The sequence below is a fragment of the Callionymus lyra genome, chromosome 8 (genome assembly GCF_982586985.1).
Source record: "Callionymus lyra chromosome 8, fCalLyr1.hap1.1, whole genome shotgun sequence".
NCBI classification, from domain to species: domain Eukaryota; kingdom Metazoa; phylum Chordata; class Actinopteri; order Syngnathiformes; family Callionymidae; genus Callionymus; species Callionymus lyra.
Window position 1 is genome coordinate 23396104 of NC_141825.1, and position 12435 is coordinate 23408538.

At 39.6% G+C, this 12435-nt stretch overlaps 1 protein-coding gene across 4 annotated transcripts in view; it reads left to right on the top strand.

Moving 5' to 3' along the window:
* The first annotated feature begins 7434 nt into the window (after nt 1-7434).
* Nucleotides 7435-12435, top strand: part of ndrg4 (NDRG family member 4) — a 38980-nt gene continuing 33979 nt past the window's right edge. For all 4 annotated transcript variants that reach the window (XM_087798164.1, XM_087798167.1, XM_087798165.1 and 1 more), the window contains exon 1: nt 7435-7568. The gene's annotated coding sequence lies outside the window, so the exon portion shown is untranslated. The remainder of the gene's footprint in view (nt 7569-12435) is intronic.

The window sequence follows — 12435 nt, forward strand, 5'->3', positions numbered from 1 at the left end:
CGGTGCCATTGAGCTCCATCACCTCCCTGTGGCTAATGTGGGAATTTTATTATTCCAATACAATTAATGACACATTAAAAGCATGTAAATAACATACACATAAGAACTGCAAGCAAAAGTTCAATAGCACGCTTCAGAATGATAACTACAGACATGTGTACATGTTGGTTTAAAGGAAGTACTAAAGGAAGTAATAATCAAGACAATGGCTTCATGTTCTCAGAGATGATCAATGGTCACACACTGTAACATATTCTCCTGCTGCTGGTTTTAGGAGTCAAGATCTAAGGTGTACGATGGGCCTCCATCGGATCTACCATCACAGCGAGGTTGTGATGGTTTGATGCTCTACATGTTGTACCTGATCCTCCTCAAAACATCTTCAGGGGCTTGTTCAGCTTTGACGCCCCTACCCTTTCTTGCCTGGACAGAAAGAGAGTGTGCTGGCGTCTAAAATATTTGCTAAACTGCATTCATCACCTCCATACGTCCATCGACTTCTTCTGACCTGTACTCTTGTAAAAAAAAAACTTTGTCAAGTCTGGTCCTGAACATTGTCAAAAGGACACTCGAGTTCCATGAATTTCAAACATCTCTGAGTGGACGTGGAGGAGGGGGCTGTTGTGAACTCTGAGTGAGGGACACTCTGTGCTGGTTGTTACTGTGAGCTGAGGAGAGCGTTATCCCGACACAAAGACAAACGCGCCGCTGAATGCTTTACCAGTTCCTTAGCTGCACTTTTGTGAGCTTCGGTTTAAATTCAGGTCAGGAGATTTCTCTCCCGTCACAAAGATTCCACATTTATTATTAAAGGAAACGGCTCTCATGAAGTCCGAGAATGATTTTTTTGGTGAATTTAAACTTGCAGAGAGTCCCTGTTTTTTGGCTGCAGGTGGTTTTGGGACTGTTGATAGACGCAGGGGGAGATTGCCGAGATTGAGTCGGCGGCTGCTTGGTTACTGAGCAGCAACAGTCTCCAGGCTCGCTGCAGGGCGGCCCTCTGTTGTGGCCCGAGAACACTGGAGGAATTCATTCAGCGCACAGAAACACTTTCATGTACGCAGCAGAAAAACACACTTAAAAGAAGTCTTTTGGAAAAAGGCAAGAAAAGCTGTTGATAGGTTTTTGTTTTTAACTATTTCAAGATAGTTACAAGTGGGTACCATGTCTGTTACGCGAGAGACTACGATGTCATATTTACCTGTAGGGACCCGACATTGTCTGTTGCTGTAAACGTAGATTCAAGTGTCACCTTGACCAGGTAGTCGAGGAGCTTTGTGTGAAGCGACACTTGATCCACAAACTAGCTTTTAAGCTTGTTAGTGTTTTAGGTAAAGACGAAGATACCATTTTTTAGGTTCAAAAATCCCGAAAGACATAACATACACCTTCCTGGCCTGAAGATCATCTTATGGATAAACAAGGAACTTGTTTCACTTTCTCTAATCATCTTTTACAATAGGGTTAGTCTTACTTTGTAGCTGAAATGAAATGGTGGTGGAGGCCCCTAGAAAGATGAGGACACAATTCTAATCCAGAATTTTATGATGATTTTATTTATACGTGAGCCAAAGACAAGTACCGTATTTTCCGGACTATAAGTCGCTCCGGAGTACAAGTCGCTCCAGACATAAAATGCTATAATAAAGAAGGAAAAGACATATAAAAGTCGCACTGGAGTATAAGTCGCATTTTTGGGGGAAATTTATTTGATAAAATCCAACACCAAGACAGACATGGCATCTTGAAAGTCAATTTAAAATAAAAATAGAATAGAGGCAACAACAGCTGAATAATTGTATGTTACGTTACATGAACTGAGAACCTGGTATGTTAACATAACATATTAAGAGTTATTCAGAGAACTATAGCATAAATAACTAGGAAGTTTACCAAACCATCCGTTTCACTCCAAATAACTAAAATCCAATGAAATCTTCATCCTCGTGTCACTTTTAAACAACTCTAACTCCGGAGGTAGAAGATGCGGCGCTTCCTCTTCTACGTCGAAATTATCAACACAGGCCTAGAGCGCCCTCTTGCGGTTTAGTGTGAAAATAAAAAATGTGAAATGATAATACCGGTAATAATGTGTTAATAATATAACACATAAGTCGCTCCAGAGTATAAGTCGCACCCCCGGCCAAACTATGAAAAAAACTGCGACTTATAGTCCGGAAAATGCGGTATACATTTGTCACCACACCCAGGGAAACTACAAGGAAGATGTTGGATGCTCCAGTTGTAGAGATGTCTGTTGCTTCTGGGATCCTGTGCCACCGGTACTAATACTATAGACTCGGCCGGATTCACTTTCACCCTTTCCTGCATATATGTAAACACAACAACATGTTGCTAGTTTGTAGATATTAAGTGTGATTATGCTTCACTGACACATTTCATGATAACAAAAACATGTACTTGGCAGACTTTAATATTTCACATCAAAACCTTTTTTTTTTATTAAAATGTGCTAGAAACCTGTCAGCCCGGCGCTGAGACAGAGCCCTTTGTTTAAAGTAGGTCATAAGAAGACGCTAACAGGAAGGAGGGAAAACGGTTGTTGAGATTGATGCCCGGACGAAGCTGCGTGAAGGTGCGAGTGTTCAGTTTCCACTGTCATTTGGATGGAACTACATGTGCTTGAAGTGACTCCTAAAATAAAACTGCTTTTGATTTTTTACGATACAAGTCCTCCTCACCTTAAGGAGAAGCTCCTTTACGCCGAAACATTCACTGTCCTCAAGATGCCGTGTCAATTACCAACATCACTGATCTTGATCTCCTGAGATGCAACATTAGAGATGAACACACTGTTAGGATCAGAAGGTCTGTGAGCTGTATCCGAGCCAAAGAAGTTCTCTGCCAGTTATTTGTGACTGTGGTCATATGCTGGAATAACCAAGTTTATTAAAAAGCAGAGAATCCAGTGAGACACTGAGGTAGATTATTAATCCTCCTAAAATATGTTTATCGCTGAAAAGATGGTCGTAAGTAAATCATTTTTATTTATATAGTGCTTTTCCAGACCAGGGTCACAAAGCGCTCTAACAATCAAAACAATATTCAATAAAGTATATACTTTAAAGGTCAAGATAAAACTGATAACACAACAGGAGTTCCAGAAAATCAAGGAAAAGCCTGAACAAATAAAAACGTCTTAAGATGTTTCTTGAAGGAGTCAGTAGATCATCAAACACAGAGAGAGAGGAAGATCATTCCAAAGCTTAGGAGCAACAGTCTGGAAGGATTTCTCTCCTCTGGTCCTGAAGCGTGTTCAGGAACCATCAGTAGATTCTGATCCACAGACCTCAGAGCCCGAGCTGGGGTGTAAGTCTGGATCAGATCACTGATGGAAAGTCTGACCATGAATGGATCTGAAAGTAAGAACCAGAATTTTAAAGTTGATCCTGAAAGAAACTGGCAGCCAGTGAAGAGTTTTAAGGATCGGAGAAATGTGAGTTCTTCTACTAGAGCAGCTCAGAATTCGGGCTGCAGATAACTGTTACAATAGTCCAGACGAGAAGAGACAAACGCATGGATTATAAGATCCAGATCATGTTATGACAACATTTTCCTAAGTTTAGAGATTTTTTCGAGTTGAAGGAAACAGTTTCGACTCTGAAGTATATATAGCTGGGGGGTCGATTTATTTAATTTTATTAACCTTTATTTATACAGGTTAAATTCTTCCTTGAGACCCAGGATCTTATTTTTAAGAGAGACCTGTTATAATAAGCATTTCTAGGCAGTTTAAACAAGCCACGGTTGTACCAGAATCAAATGTCGTTTTAGTATGAATGAGGTATAAGAGCAAGCCTGGCATTGTATTCTCCATAAAGTTGGGCCGGTCAGTGAGCCAGCTCGCTCCAATGGACCTGTGGATCCATTCATTGGAAATGTGGTAATGTCACCTATAAGGTGTGCTCTGTGAGGGAGAAAACATCAGTTTCCTACATGTATGTTGACTTTAACCAAGTCTTTTTAATGAATAAAATTTGCTTTGTCTGTTAATTGCTTTTAGCCTCTATACGAGTGTCAGTGAATCGTCAGGTTGTGTTTACGTTTGACTTTGAAAACTGTTGTACGCCATCAATGGACTAGTTTAATTATCACTAAATACAAATAAAGCTCAGCCCGGAGTCACTGTTCCCCCAAAACATGTATTCATGATTTGTTAATAATAGCCATGTTTACAAATTAATAATGTTAATTAATAATTACTTATAATAAGTTAGTTAAATAACTTTACTTAACTACATTTTTTAAATCACCATTGGTGATCGCTTTGATGCTGTACGGTTGTAAAAAAAAAACAACGTTTTTCATAAAAAATAATGCTAGCTGTGTTTTTGCTAATGCTAGCTGTGTTTATGATAATGCTAGCTGTGTGTTTGCTAATGCTAGCTGTGTGTATGCTAATAACTGACATGTTTTAAATTGTCCATGTTGTGAATTATTTATGAATGTTAAAGTAAAAAAACAAACTGAAAACAATAAATAAAAATGCATACATGTTTTTGTAATTTCTGTAATAATTGTAATGTTGCAAACAGTCAATTATTTTTATAAAAAATAAAGCTCCTGAACCAGAATGTCTTCTTCCTCCTCCAGTCATTTGGCAAGAAGAAGAAAGGTATTAGTAGTTATATTTAATATGATGAATCTTGAAATAGAATGGATCAACAAACCAAATGTCTGTTCTTTTCATTATTAAAATCATGGCTTCATGACAAGATACTCAGTATGTTTTTGTATGTATTTAATTAAGTTGAATAAATTCAAAATGAATTTTGTATTGATCAGATAATACTAGTGGTGAAAATGGGATATTTTCAAAATTAAAAAGTTGTATTTGAAAGACTATTTATCTCTGTTTGAAAAATTTGGTTTAAAATATTTTATTTATCAATTTTTTTTTAACATGATTCACATTTGAAGATGATGCTCCGGTGACGTTTAACTACAACCTCAGTTATCAGGTTCTGACCCTCATCACTATTTGTTTTATTAGGTAAACAATTCAGGGTTAAAGTCATTTGTCTTCATATCAGATTAAATAAACCAGAATAGAGACAAAGGTGACAATAAAACGGGACACACTGAAAAATGGAATGTTCGACTCTTTTATTCTGTTTTAGTCTATGATTGGTTGAATGAACCTACTGAGCTAAGCTCTCAGGTAGTCCACACGTTTCTGCAAAGAAAAAAAAACGTGTTTATAAATCTGACTTTGGTATCAGATGTTGTAATAATTCATCAGAGTCTCGTCGCTCAAAGTCGTCTCCTTCCAGCAACAGAAATGAAACGTCAACTGCTGGAGAAACTTCTCAGCAGCTTCCCTCCCTGTGGGGTTTTTCTTTTCCTACAGATCAGATGAAGAGAGCCGGTGTTCAGCCCCTCCTGCCCAGGACATCATCTTCAGGAACCTCTGTGGGTGTCGGTGAGTGGGGTTCAGGACCACAGCCATGGAGGTGTCGGACAGTAAATGACAATTAAATGTGTCAGAGGGCCATATATGCCCCCCTGAAGTCCCTTTATGTGGCCCATTGGATGGTTGGCTCAAAATCAAAGTAGATTAATGTGGATTTGGTGATGTATAAAGATTCCAGTGGTAAGATACGGAACATGTCAACTATTATACCGAGACTTGCAATTATATTAAAACCTCAATTGTCCATCTTTCTCCATGAAGCGAAGTATAAGACCCGGTTATGGAGCGACGGAATGGACTCCTGTTTTGAACGTTTTAGGAGGTTGAAGGAAAGGGATTTTGAAAAAATATAAAATACCTTTGGCCTGTGACCAAAGTGCTGAAAGATTGTTTGATTGAGTTTGACACGCCTGACCATAAAAAGTCTTAAAATACTTACAGACATTATCAGCAACTCCCACATCACCTTCGATTCGCTTCCATTTCTGTCTAAATATTATTGATATGCTCGAGGAACTATAGTCGGTCCTTGATGGAGTCAAAAGTCGTAGAGATGTTTCCACGTTCACTTTCAGCTCCTGTTTAATTATTTACATTCATTTACAAATGTAAATAATTTACTTTATATACACTTTTACCTTTAACTAGGAAGTAATGGGTACGTCTGTTCTGTATGTCTTTATGACTATTAGCAAAATATCTTCAACAAAAATTTGAATTGGATTTTAGAAAAGAAGACAATGAATAGAGGATTGTATTTAAATCATTTTCTAAACAACAAACTAACATCATTGATAATGTTCAGAGGATGTTTTTTTTTTAAGAACTATTGCTATCAATGAAATGTTAAATATTAGGAAATATATCCAGTAATGTGGTCAGAAGATGATTGTCAGAGTTGCATGAGTAGATTCCTTACCATTGCTCTTGATAGATCATTATACAAAAATAATATATATATATATATATATATATATATATATATATATATATATATATATATATCCAAAGTATACATGGCAGGTGTTGGGAAACATAAAGCGATGAGGAATACTGGTTAAATGAATGGCTGACTTAGTAAGTAATAATTTATATTTATAGAGCGCTTTTTTTTAGACCAGGGTCACAAAGCGCTTAAACAATAATTTAAAAAAACTCAAAAAATATATACTAAAAAGATCAGGATAACACTGAGAAAAATACGGGTGTCCCAGAAAATCAGGGAAAAGCCTGAACGAATAAGAAAGTCTTCAGATGTTTCTTGAAGGAGTCAGTAGATCATCAAACACAGAGATGGTTCCAAAGCTTTAGGAGCAACAGTCTGGAAGGATTTCTCTCCTCTGGTCCTGATCAACAGCTTCATCCAGAAGTACCAGAACCTCTGTTCCCTCTGCAACCTCCTCACACTCGGACTGAAGTGTCCTCCATCAGGGACACAAACAAACCGAAGCTCAACGCACATCTGCCTCAAACGTTCCCCTCTTGCACACTTTAAAAACGTGTCTGCAGCGTCATCCTGTATTGATTTACAAAATCATCGATCCACCGAGTCACTTTTCCTGCCCCAGTTTCCCAAACGTGCTCGACTATTATGACGACAGCGTGCAGACAAAAAAAAAGCTGTGTTAGCCTGTAGGCAGTGGTGTTGCTCTCTCTCGCTCCACGTCTCTCTGAGCTGATAAGCACTAACGTGGCGTTCTGGCTGGATGAGCAGGAGAGGCTTCATGTCTGATTCATGTCTGGAAAAAAAAAAAAGTATTCTAAAATTCATGGCTTCATTCTCCACCGACTCATCTCTGGTTTGTGAACACATGCTCCGTCAGCCTCCACACAATCACTCTCGTCTCTTCAGTCATTTTTATTCTTCCCCCCCCCCCGTCACCTCCCTTTCGCTCGCATCCGTGAGCGCCTCCTCGCCGCCGCCGAGGCCACGTGCTCTCAGTGTATCACAAAAGGGGGAGGGAGGTAGACACAGCCCCTCTCTCTCTCCTCTTCCCTTCATTCACCCGGAGCTCCTGCAGACACATTCACAGACACCTCCAGCTCTCAGGCCGCCACAGGGGGAACAATCCAAAACAACAACGCCGCCCGAGCACGACCACGCCGAGCGGAGACGCTTGAAATTCCATCGCAGGTAGAAAGAATCTCCATCTGTTTGATTTTTGATGTTGTGTCGAGTCCAGCAGCTTGTTGATCAAATATTGGAGCGACGGCGCTAGAAAAGGAAAAGAGCTTTAATTGGGAGAATGTTTGTGAAAGGCTTTGTGTTCTGGACTTTTTTCTCTGCGCCCCCCCCCCCTTTCCAAACACTTCTTCTTTTTGCCAGTTTCTTCCCTGAATGGTGTTTGATGGCCGTGGCCACCACTGACACACAAAGATATCCATTTACAGTGGCAGCAGAAGGATGGACACGATTCCTCTTCATGCATGTCCTTACTTGGTGGTGTTGACGTTGGATTTCTTTAGCTCTTTGAAACCATCCTCTGCTTCCAGAGGCGACACAATCATACATTTGCCTCGATGACAGTCAAGGAAGTCTGTTAAAAACTGGGCTGGGTTGAGCAGTTTTTTTTGCCATCCTTCCTTCCATCGATTTATTCTGCTGGCGTCACTCAAGGCTGAAGCTGTCGTGGGTAATATTTTTTGTCAAGAATAACAGATCCAGGGTCCATGTTACACACCTTCTCTTGCAGAAGTGTTTCCATGGCTGCCGCATTCTTTATGTGTGAAAAGTCACGATCCAGAAGAAAAGTTATGGCTTTTAAAAAAAAAAGGTAACAGGTGTCAGACTGAAAACGGTGTCTCTGACTTTGCACCGTGTAGACCAGCAGGGATGCCCCACTCTGATCCCTGTCTGCTGCTCGAGCCACCAACAGGGGGCGACACTCTTGTTCTGGTCCCCAATATTGAAGCTTTTTATCAGTATGATCCCTGAAAATTCACCTGTGACCCTTTCTTTCTTGGCCAGACCATCTCTTAGGCTATAAAACCAGGAAACCTTTTCTTTGAGGGAAATCACTCGGTTGATGTCATAGCAGAAACTACGCCTGTTCGTTGAGTGACGTTGTATTTTTTTGGGAGGTACATGAAGAGCATTAAAGCGGATGATCTGCTTACGTTCATGTTCGTGTCATTCAACGGTGAAGGAAGCACGACGTATACACACAGTGTGTTGTCGCCTCATTATAATGAATTCCACCAACACTTTTTTTGTGTGGGTGAGAATCAGACGGTTCAGAAAAGGAAGCTTGTGTGTCGTCACCGAAGCGGCTATTGATGTTTTCGGATCTTTTTTGGGGAGTGCTATAGGTGACATTTATAATCACCTACGCTGAGTTAACCCCATTTGTTTGTTTTTAAACATAATAACGTAACAAGTTGTGGATGCATTTTCTTACTTTTTTAAGGATTGGCTATTAAAGGGAACCTAATGTGCTGATTTAAGTGTGTCTTAAATAGTTAATAATTAATAGTTAATAGTTAATAGTTAATAGTTCTCTATTATACTCATCAGTATGTTTCTTTTTGCACAAAACCCTCATTTAATAAAGATATTTACATTAGAAAATACACTTAAGCCCCGCCCACTTAAAATGTGCTGTTTCGGCTAAGAAGAAGTCTCGTCCAAGAAGCCACGCCCACTCTGCTCTGATTGGTCACAAAAACACAAGTTGCATTCAAGGACTCGAACTAAATTTCAAACGCACCTCTAAAACTCCCGTTTTGTACATTAAAAATGAATAATAAACATAAGGTTTGCTGCTAAATGTACACGTTACAAAAACACCTAAAGGCAGAAGTAACTCACCATGTTTACATAAATATTTATTTAGTTTATTAACATGTAGGTACTTAACTGATTTAAGCTTCTAGGGGAGGACAACTGCACCAGAGTGATGTCACAATGTTTGCTTTAAACCGTAAACTCATTTGGCGAGATTTCAGACGAGAACTTTATTAAGTAATAACTTCAAAACGGAGCAACTTCATGATGAATGAACTACTGCATTTTGAACACTTCAACATTTACTACATGTGAATCAGGAGAGTTGGGTTTTCACATTAGGTGCCCTTTAAATGAGTCAACTTTCACGTGACTATGTCGACCTAATGTCTTACACATTTGTTCTAACAATTGGAGAGCTTTCAAAACTTTAATTGATTTTATGTACACAGTTTTTTTTTTTCATAAAGTAACACTAAATTCAGACGTTGGCCGAGGTATGCACCGTCTCTGTGCTTTTATTATTCTACATGAATCTCAGATCAAACACACTAAACGTAGAGTTCGGACTGCTATCTCGCTGGCACACACTTGTTGTTCGCAGACACTGAGCAGGCCAGCATGTGCTGCACTTAATCGGATTTCCCAGGATCTAACACTCGTAGTGATTGCTTATATTAAAATGTTTCGCTCACGTAAAATGTCATCATGACCGAGTGGATCGGTGGGCTCGCTCCTCACAAACCCAGCCCCATTAGTGGCGTCAGTCATCTGCCAGTATCTGCGTCCTGCTGAGGCGGTGGAACCAATGGCTTACGATGGTTCCTCAGACACCTGCATCCCACTGATAACATTTCCAATATGACGTGCGAGCAAAAAGAAAAAAAACCCTCTCCACGGTGCATCTGGTTTTTCAGCGCAATCTCTCATTCCGTTTCTATGATTCCAGGTTTCCGCCGTCTATCGCTGTCGGTGAGTTTAGATAACAAGAGAGTCTGATGTGGGTCACGATTCTGCCGTCCAAAAGGGCCACATACCACACCCCCTTAATGATGTTCATAGAACCTCGACACCAATCTGTTCAGGTCGTTCATTAGCTGAAGGTCTGATAACCGAAGCTCCTGGGAGTCTTTATTAGCATTGTTTCCTTTTCATTCGTCTCAACCGCGACGCCAAGATATTCCCGTCGCGAGACGACAACTCTCTCTGGAGGCCACAGTGTGATGGCGCTAATGAATAGATCCAATTATTTATTCATCGGACCTTCATCAAGCGCTTTATTCTCTGCCGAACAGCTAAGGTGATGGTGACAGACTTTCCGAACGTTTCTCACCTAAATAAAGAATTTATTTACTTTTTAACTATTTCCTGCCAAGTCAACTTAACTCATTTAGAGTTTGATGCTAACATTGAACCAGTGCAGTTATTACATTGTAGGAGCCATGTTTGAGATATTTTGAATGTTGCGTCAGATATTTTGATTTCCATAGTTTAGAGAGTCTTCTAAAATTAAATTAAATGTCTTTTCTTTCATAAATGTTTAATCCCATTTCATTCTGATAACTTCTCAAAGGTAAACCCAACACATGTTAACCCTATGAATGAGAATTCTTACATTTAAGGTGCATTTTTAATGACGATTCTGGGGTTAAGATAAGTGAAGCCTCATAGATTTATGACAGGTTTACTCATTTTATTTTTAATTTTTATGGATAACAATTCAAATTCTGAAAAAATAAACATTTTTCATTCCTTTAACAACCTAAACAAAAACATGTTCAACATGACACCAGTCAGGATGGTTTGATAAGATTTGAAACATTGTTTAATTTATTCTTCTACTTCTTGATTCTTTCTATTTATTGTGTTTTGCTCTCTTGAGCTTATATAGGAAATTAATAATTTCTACTTTTAAATTCTAAACCCCTAGTCATTTGAACATTTAGTGCCAAATCGAGATGTATTCGTCTAGTGGTCTATATGTGGCCCCGGGGCCACATTGGGTTTGTTTGGGATAATTTGGTAAAAGTATCTCTGATGTTCTGGTCCAGAGGACAAGTTGTTAATAGCTTTCATTTAGTTTATATAATGATTTAGTTTATTCTGGATGATATATGTATATATAATTAAAATGTGTTTCCATTTGAATCTAAAGAAGGAGCATAATAAGCATTATTATCCATCATTAGCTTAAAGTGATTAAAGTGTTGATTTCTACATGATATATACAGGATAGGCAGAAAGATATACTGGAAAAGAGCACCACCTAGAATATTTGTCAGCAGGTGCCACCGATCCTCAAGTGCGTTCAAGGAACTCACTAAAGTCCAAATCTCCTAGAAACTGTTCAACGACAACGATCTCTAGTGGATTTTTCTTTCATTGCAGCAACGACTAAAAAGCTGAATAGTTGAGTTATGGATTTCCATTGAGCAAAAACCATTAGTGGCCCTTTGGCGAGCTCCTTTCTCCTAAATAAAAATCCAAAAAGACTGAATGAAAATTGTGTTTTTGATGGAACACATTCATTCCGGATGAAAATGTAATTTTGAGTTTCGAAGCAAGAGTGAAGCTTTATCGACTCAAAGCCCCAGCACCGGTGAACACAGAGTTTCTCCTGCTTTTGTGTGAGACGACACAAAAGTTCTGGAAGATCTTTCATCCTTCATGCCATTTCAGTAGACCTCGTGAGGCCGATACCACTACAACCGCGGTGCCAGATCCACGCGGACCTCCGTCTGGACTCGGCCCAGGTGTCGGACATTCTCCAACAATGCTCCCAAATCCTGGATGGAGTGTGCTGGTCGTTAAACAAACAGGACAGAGGAAGATCATCCGCGAGTATCTATTTATACGACGGTATTTTTAGCCGATACCGCTGCACATGCTTTTGAGTAAGACAGGAAGCCGGTACGCCGCGGTGAAAATTACTTTGACATTCAGAAGCATCAATCAGAGCCGGTGAACACGCAGCGTCAACACTTGACTTTTACCGAATGTTTCAGGACCAGTCGGAGGAAGAGACGCTGCTCTATCGTTGTTGCAAATGGAAAATGTTGCCGATGGTTTAGAATAAGTTCTAGAAAAGCAACAGACAACCATCCTTGTGACGATGTAGTGAGTCTGAACCACAGAATTTTAGTGCTACAGACTCTTTCGTCGAGACATGTAGATGTTTTGGTTTCGAGGAGTGGAAAGCGGCGGGTGGTCCGACGGGTCCGGATCATGTTTAATGGTCAGTGTCAGCACGACATCCTCTCCTTTGCTGTGCCAGAGA